Raw genomic sequence first — 9,164 nt, 5'->3', positions numbered from 1 at the left:
GCTATACTTGACTGCCAGTTATTTGGAAACCAAAACCTCACCTCTAATCTCAGAGATAACCAGTTTACCAGAAACTTAATCGAAGGCTGTGCTGGTACTGGAAAGATCCTACACGCCCACACATAAGCACGGGGGTTATCGATCTTTCACTTATCAATAAACTTCAAAATATTAGTATATAAACTATAGTTTCTGGATAGACTGGCTTATCATTAGCAACCATCCTGAACGCAAGGCCACGTTTGGTGTTTGTAATTATTAATGGTAACACCTTCTAATAGCACTGCTGTTGTTTCTTCACTGAAGCATTTGTTGTTTCTCTTTTGTTTACGTCGTTTCTCTTTTGTTTACGTCGTTTCTCTTTTGTTGATGTCGTTTCTCTTTTGTTTACGTCATTTCTCTTTACGTCGTTTCTCTTTTGTTGACGTCGTTTCTCTTCGTCTTTCGTTTCGTTTCTCTTTTGTCGTTTCTCTTCTTTGTCGTTTCTCTTTTTTCGTCGTTTCTCTTTTTTTTCTTTTGACGTCGTTTCTCTTTTGTTGATGTCGTTTCTCTTTTGTTTACGTCGTTTCTCTTTCGTCGTTTCTCTTTTGTTCGTTGTTTCTCTTTTGTTTGTCATTTCTCTTTTCGTTTCTCTTTTGTTGGCGTCGTTTCTCTTTTGTTTTCTCTTTTTTTTTCGTTTCTCTTTTGTCGTTTCTCTTTATTGTTCGTTTCTCTTTTGTTGATGTCGTTTCTCTGTTTCTCTTTTGTTGGTCGTTTTGTTTCTCTTTTTTTTGTTTTCATTTCTCTTTCGTCGTTTCTCTTTTCGTTTACGTCGTTTCTCTTTTTTGTTTCGTTTCTCTTTTTCGTTTCTCTTTTTCGTTTCTCTTTCGTTTCTCTTTTTTGTTTCTCGTTTTCTCTTTTTCGTTTCGTTTCGTTTCTCTTTTGTTCGTTTTTTTCGTCTTTCTTTTCTTTGCGTTTCTTTTGTTTACGTTTATTTCTCTTTGTTTTATCGTTTCTCTTTTGTTGACGTTTCTCTTTTGTCGTCATTTCTCTTTCGTCGTTTCTCTTTTGTTTCTCGTTTTCTCGTTGACGTCGTTTCTCTTTTGTTCATTCAATTCAGTTCAATTCAATTGTATTTGTATAGCGCCAAATCATAACACACATTAACTCATGGGGGTATTCCATCAAGCAGGCTAAAGTCAAAGCCAAGCTTAAATGGCCAAGTCTGGCTAATATGAGTTCTATCAAAGAGGCTGAGATTAGCCCCAACTCAGTAACCATGGAAACTATGACTCTGGCTAAGCCATAACTGTGGCTCAGGTTTCCGTTCCATCAATCTGAGCCTCAAACCTGTTCCACCAAGGTGGCTAATGTGAATGCCAGCCAAGTAACCATGGTAACTTATGCTGCCGGGCAAACCTGGGGGGTATTCCATCAACGTAGCTAAGAATTGCCAGACTTAGGTGTAAGCTTGAAGCTTGACTAAGCTCCAACTCCCAATCTAGCTCCAAGCCGTTCCATCAAGTGAAATCAGCTGGCTCCACCTGACGCTTAGTCAAGCCTCAACTGTTAAGCCTCAACTTGTGCACGCCCACAGGGAAAATAAAAAGCCCATTCTAGTCGAGCACCGAAACTGTGAAAAATGCCGAAAAACAAGGGAAAAAAAGAGCGTGCAGAGATGTTCTCGGCAGTGGAGCAAACCCTCCTCATGGAGGTATATGAGGATTACAGCCACATAATCCCAAAGAAGGGCAATACCACGGCAATCAATAAAGCGAGGGATGTGGCGTGGCAGAATATTGCTGACAGACTGAATGTGTAAGTGACAAAGAAAATGAAGTATTTCAGTATCATCATGTTATATAAATCCTCCATCAAAGGGACAAAATATATGTAGACAATAATCTACCAATTGATTTCTTGATGGTTTTTGTTTTAAACTAATCAATTATGTGGACCTATTAATGCAACAAACCCCTAAAATGAAAAGGAAAAGACAACCCTAATAAGTAACATTCATATGAACATAATTAAAATAACATTATTGTTTAATTGCAATTTATGTGAAATTCTCCATATTTGATCATTTGGCAGCCCTAGTGGTAATGTTAGAACGTGATATTCATCACATTTATCAACTGAATGTTATGCAAATCGATGGGATAGCTTTCATTTATTTCCTGCATGGCAAATTGTATAGAATTGATATCATTTTCATTTAAGCCTGTCATTTTTACATGCTGTATTTTGTCCCAGATGCTATATGTTGAATTGTTGTATTTTCATCTTATTTTATGTAAAGCACTTTGAATCACTTTGAAGCACTTTAAATCCTACATTTACATTTACATTTTTTAAATAATAATAACAATTAATCAAAGTATTTTACATGACTCATCACATTTATCATACAATTGATGGTAGATTATTACATGAAGAAATGCAATCTTGGTTATCATTCTATAGGAAATAATCATATGACAGATCTATTGATTGTAAAAAAAAGTTATTATTTATCTAGAATAATTTTTTATTTTATCAAGCAATTCAATGGAGACGAGGACCCCTATTACAGTAAGTGAATGCAGGTGACAGCAAATCAATCATCTATCTCCTATCAATCAAGGCCCTAATTTTTTATTTTATCATAGCATTTATTTGTGTCAATGGAGACGAGGACCCCTATTACAGTAAGTGAATGCAGGTGACAGCAAATCAATCATCTATCTCCTATCAATCAGAGGCCCTAACCCTTGTTACATCAAAACAATGATGATCTCTTTAAATTTCCTTTTATTATATTTTTTTGCTAATTAGTTTAATTTTGTATTTATTTGTGTCTTATTTTTTATTATATTTTATTTGGGTGAAAATGTTCTTTAATGTACTTATAGATAATATATAATTATTAGTATTAATAATTTCTTTAATATATTTTATTATATATTTTATGTTTATCATATTATTTTATCATTCCATGACAGTTGTGTGTCTCTGTTTCTGTCTATTGGACATTCTTTGATCATAGATGGTGCTAAGCTTCACTTTTAGCCTGAGACAGACCAGAGGGGTATTCCATCAAGCAGGCTAAAGGCAAAGCCAAGCTTAAATGGCCAAGTCTGGCTAATATGAGTGAGAGTTCGGTTCCATCAAAGAGGCTGAGATTAGCCCCAACTCAGTAACCATGGAAACTGACTCTGCTAACACCTGCCATAAAGCCTTCACCCTGTTCCACCAATGGCTATGGTAAAGCCTAGCAGGCTAAAAGTGAAGCTTAGCACCATCTATGATCAAAGAATGTCCAATAGACAGAAACAGAGACACACAACTGTCATGGAATGATAAAATAATATGTAAAACATAAACTATATAATAAAATGTATTCAAGAAATTATTTATACTAATAATTATATATTATATATTATATAATATTAAGTACATTTAAGAACATTAAAGAACATTATCACCCAAATAAAATATAATAAAAAACAAGACACAAATAAATACAAAATTAAACTAATTAGCAAAAAATATAATAAAAGGAAATTTAAAGAGATCATCATTGTTTTGATGTAACAAGGGTTAGGGCCTCCGATTGATAGGCGATAGATGATTGATTTGCTGTCACCTGCATTCACTTACTGTAATAGGGGTCCTCGTCTCCATTGAATTGCTTGATTTGCTAAAATGATTTTAGATGAATAATCAATAGATCTGTCATATGATTATTTCCTATAGAATGATAACCAACATTGCATTTCTTCATGTAATAATCTACCATCAATTGTATGATAAATGTGATGAGTCATGTAAAATACGTTGATTAAATGTAGCCTATTATTATCAAAAATGTAGGCAAGGCAACTTTATATAGCACATTTTAGCACAAGGTGATTCAAAGTGCTTTACATAAAATAAGATGAAAATACAACAATTCAACATATAGCATCTGGGACAAAATACAGCATGTAAAAATGACAGGCTTAAATGAAAATGATATCAATTCTATACAATTGGCCATGCAGGAAATAAATGAAAGCTATCCCATCGATTTGCATAACAATCAGTTGATAAATGTGATGAATATCACGTTCTAACATTACCACTAGGGCTGCCAAATGATCAAATATGGAGAATTTCACATAAATTGCAGTGAAACAATAATGCTATTTTAATTATGTTCATATGAATGTTACTTATTAGGGTTGTCTCTTTGTTCTTTGGGGATTTTCCTTTTCATTTTAGGGTTTGGTTGCATTAATAGATCCACGTAATTGATTAGTTTAAAACCATCAAGAAATCAATTGGTAGATTATTGTCTCTATATATTTTGTCCCTTTGATGGAGGATTTATAACATGATGATGCTGAAATACTTCATTTTCTTTGTCACTTACGCATTCAGCCTGTCTGCAATATTCTGCCACGCCACATCCCTCGCTTTATTGATTGCCGCGGTATTGCCCTTCTTTCGGATTATGTGGCTGTAATCGTCATATACCTCCATGAGGAGGGTTTGCTCCGCTGCAGAGAACATCTCTGCACGCTCTTTTCCCTTGTTTTTCGGCATTTTTCAGTTTCCGCGCTCGACTAGAATGGGCTTTTTATTTTCCCTGTGGGCGTGCACAAGTTGAGGCTTAACAGGTGAGACTTGACTAAGCGTCAAGTGGAGCCAGCTGATTTCACTTGATGGAACGGCTTGGAGCTAGATTTGGAGGTGGAGCTTAGTCAAGCTTCAAGCTTACACCTAAGTCTGGCAATTCTTAGCTACGTTGATGGAATACCCCCCAGGTTTGCCTGGCAGCATAAGTTACCATGGTTACTTGGCTGGCATTCACATTAGCCACCTTGGTGGAACAGGGTTGAAGCTCAGATTGATGGAACGGAAACCTGAGCCACAGTTATGGCTTAGTCATGGTTGAGGCTTAGCCAGAGTCATAGTTTCCATGGTTACTGAGTTGGGGCTAATCTCAGCCTCGTTGATGGAACCGAACTCTCACTCATCTTAACCAGACTTGGCCATTTAAGCTTGGCTTTGCCTTTAGCCTGCTTGATGGAATACCCCCCTGGTGTCATGTATCTGATAGGCTGACATAATATCTATCTATATCAATCAGGTATATGTATATTTATTTATTAATGACTCACTGTGCATTTCATTTGACCAAAGTCAGTTTCTGTTTGATGAAAACGACTCTCATGACTGAGATGACGTCTTATGTTTGTATAAAAACCTGTTATATGTGATTTGATTGAATGGAGAGGGAGTAAGTAACTGCTGAGTCAAGGTTTTGTTTCCCCTGAGCAAACGTTTCTGTTTCAGGGAAACAAGTATAGGCTGGGATAAGCAGATCAAGAGACGGTGATGATATAAAATGTGGTTAGAATACTGAGACAAACACCGTAGGGCTCAAATAGAAATGAATCAAATGTAATTAAAAAGTTTAGTTTAGTTTATTAATTTGTTGACAGGGACCATGTATACAACCAGAGTTGCCCAAAAGTGGTCTTCCTAAATTTGGTGCAACAATGGCTTCTTATTGAGGCCCTGGATACCCTTACATTGTCCCTGCAGAGTGACACCCAGTGTGTTAGGAACGGTGAATACACTGCTTGGACCCAAGCGTACGAGACAGGAGACATGACGAATGATTCAAGAGTCTTTATTTATCTCTTTAAAGGGCAGGCAAAAACAACATCACTTCTTTACAGAAGGAGAACAATCAAGACTTGACTTGACACTTGCGCTAAGGCAAAACAAACTTGGGACCTGACGTGAACTCTAGGAGCATAAACGACTGGAAATCCAGAAACTAGAAAGAGAAGTGAGTATTTCAGTGCACACAGTAACCATAACTGCAATACAGTGTTTTAATCTTTGTTGCTTTTGCTCTCTCTATTCCAGGATCTAAGCAACCAAGACAAATAAAAACAATTCAACGAGAAAACATTGTGGTGTCCTCCCTTTTTCATGAATGTAAAGTAGAATGTAAAAGAGAACCACCAATGCTAAACAAAATGCACACACAGCAAAAAGTGACATTTAAGATCTTTATTTTATTAACTAAAGATAGGCTAGATCCAAAAATGAAGTGAAAAAACTTGCAATATATTGCTCCCTGACGAGTCTGCCATTAATGTTGTCTGGGAAGATGGGAGCATTTTCCCAGTCAACATCAACAGAAGGCCGAAGGTCATCTCTATTCGAGCCCTTGTTTTGTTGTGTGCATGGTTGTAGGCCTGCTGTGTTGGGGTTTGGGGGTCCGCAACCGAGTCAAGAGGAATGCCTCGCAGGCATATCCTTTGTCTCCCAGCAGCACACCAGAGAATTCGCCTGATAATACAACATATCATTTAGAAAATAACACGGCAGAGTTACATACTCATGATGTCCAAGGTGCTTACAGTACAAATAAAATGTGTGGCTTACCTTGTGAAAGCCACTCGTAAATTGGACTAGCCCGAAAGACTCTGGTGTCATGCACTGAGCCAGGCCACTTTGCCTCTAAATTGCTGACAAGGCAGTCAGCATCACAGGTCATCTGAAATGTTAAGTTGTAACCTATTAAGGCCATTAAATGCACAGAATTAATTTATGTAGGCCATAATAACCACAAATCACTCTTGCCTGAACATTGATGCTGTGAAAGGATTTCCTGTTAACGTAATCCCCCTCATGTTCTCCTGAGGAGTGTTTGATCCTTATGTGTGTGCAATCCACTGCACCAATGATGTTAGAGAAAGCTGTAACAAAAAATAGTGAGTATCCAACTGTGACTGATCAAATTAGAAACTAATGGTTGCACATTGAAATTGAGTTTACCTGCAATCTTGTAAAACTCCTCCTTGATGTAGAGGAGTCTTCTGTGGCCAAGGAAGGAGATGAATATGTTGCTGAAGGACTTCAGCGCCAGACAAACGCGTCTTATTGTGCGGCAAATGGTTCCTTTATTGAGGTTCTCTGCATCCCCAACCGAATAAAGGAAGCTCCCACTTGCAAACCATCTCAATGTAACACAGACCATCTGTGGTACAGTGAGAGCATGGCTTCGTGCCGTCTGGTGCTGTATTTGTGGACCCAGCAGCCTACATAAATGTCTCAGTCCATCACCTGAGAATCTGTATCTCTCAATGAGATAGTCATCTCCAAAGGCCAATGGGTCTGACCTGTCCCGGAAGACGCTTTCATGCCTAAATGCTCGTCTGAGGATTAGGGCTTCCTCATCCAGTACATCCTCCAAAAAAGGACAAACCATTATGAAGAGGGAACAGGTGAATGGGAGTTGGACCTATAATATATACACACACACACACATATATATATATATATATATATATATATATATATATATATATATATTGACCTCGTCACAGATTTCATTGAAAACACAACTATATTTATGAAACCTCTGACGGCAATTTGACAAGCAGCCTTCATTAGCATAGCAATATAACACTAGTAATAATACTACCACTTGAATCAATATAAAACAGATTGAAATGAAATGAGATATGACTATATATGTAATATTTTAATACAGGATAATTAAAATGATGCAAAATACCTAGAAAGACCATGGCCATGTTGTAAAACATGTTAATCCCTCACGGGATTGACGGTGGAAATACAGGTGAATCACTAGGATTAATTTTAGCCTGGCTGTTAGCCTGGTCTGGAGCAGGCTAACTGCAGAGAATAAATCACCATAGTAACTTGGCCGGGTCAAGTTTGAGCTGCTTTCATGCAACCGACTTGAGGCTAAATTCAGCCAGGATAACCAACCTATCCTGGCTTAATCCCTTATCTTGGTTTTGTGCAATACCCCTCTGAGCCACAGTTATGGCTTAGCCATGGTTGAGGCTTAGCCAGAGTCATAGTTTCCATGGTTACTGAGTTGGAGCTAATCTCAGCCTCTTTGATGGAACCGAACTCTCACTCATCTTAGCCAGACTTGGCCATTTAAGCTTGGCTTTGCCTTTAGCCTGCTTGATGGAATACCCCCCTGGTGTCATGTATCTGACAGGCCGACATAATATCTATCTATATCAATCAGGTATATGTATATTTATTTATTAATGACTCCCTGTGCATTTCATTTGACCAAAGTCAGTTTCTGTTTGATGAAAACGACTCTCATGACTGAGATGACGTCTTATGTTTGTATAAAAACCTGTTATATGTGATTTGATTGAATGGAGAGGGAGTAAGTAACTGCTGAGTCAAGGTTTTGTTTCCCCTGAGCAAACGTTTCTGTTTCAGGGAAACAAGTATAGGCTGGGATAAGCAGATCAAGAGACGGTGATGATATAAAATGTGGTTAGAATACTGAGACGAACACCGTAGGGCTCAAATAGAAATGAATCAAATGTAAAAACAACATCACTCCTTTACAGAAGGAGAACAAACAAGACTTGACTTGATGCTTGCGCTAAGGCAAAACAAATTTGGGACCTGACGTGAACTCTAGGAGCATAAACAACGCACTGGCAAAGGACAAATGAACTGGGGACACTATATAGGGGAGAGGGACTCAAGGGCAGGTGTGAGTGATTACTAAAGGATCACCAGGTGACGTGCATGAGGGAATTTAGGGGAGATGTGTCAAAACAACTGAAGAAACCACACGACAGGAAGACATGACATTTACCAAAATAAAAGGGGAAGTGAAAATCAAACCCACACCAAAAGTGACATGAACTTAACATGACTTTAAACCTAAACTAACACAATCACAAACAAAAACACTAACAGACTTGATGCTTCGTGACACAGTGCTTGAGTGGTGGTGGTGCAAGTTCATGCATCAATTTGTACATCGAGCACGTCAGCAAAAACCAGAAAAGTGTTTAAGGTCAACAGGTTATGCTTTTTTATAATGGTACAGTGATGGTAGTGTCTTGGTTTTTTATCGCTTTCACAGCCTGTTTGTAAAGTCTATACAAGGGTTTCAGTGTAGCCACACCTGCAACATGACAGATGTGAGAGGATCATTGAATGCATAAACAATTTAGCAGCATGCATAGGTAATTGATGCCTAATATGTCTAAAATTAATTAAACTAGCTCTAACATTTCTGGATATCATTTTAATATGCTTTTAAAAGTCAATCAATGAATATGCAACAATTTTAATCCCTTCTCCTTTGACAAAAATATCAGGTTGTTGCTGTGCATTTCTCTTGTTTT

At 37.5% G+C, this 9,164-nt stretch overlaps 1 pseudogene; it reads right to left on the bottom strand.

Moving 5' to 3' along the window:
• Positions 1–5,874: 5,874 nt before the first annotated feature.
• On the bottom strand, positions 5,875–7,234 carry LOC122778782 (annotated as a pseudogene).
• Between the last annotated feature and the right edge of the window lie 1,930 nt (positions 7,235–9,164).

This window comes from Solea senegalensis, linkage group LG12 (genome assembly GCF_019176455.1).
Source record: "Solea senegalensis isolate Sse05_10M linkage group LG12, IFAPA_SoseM_1, whole genome shotgun sequence".
NCBI classification, from domain to species: Eukaryota; Metazoa; Chordata; class Actinopteri; order Pleuronectiformes; family Soleidae; genus Solea; species Solea senegalensis.
The sequence above is the reverse complement of the archived record's forward strand: the minus strand, read 5'-3'. Positions and strand labels throughout refer to the sequence as shown.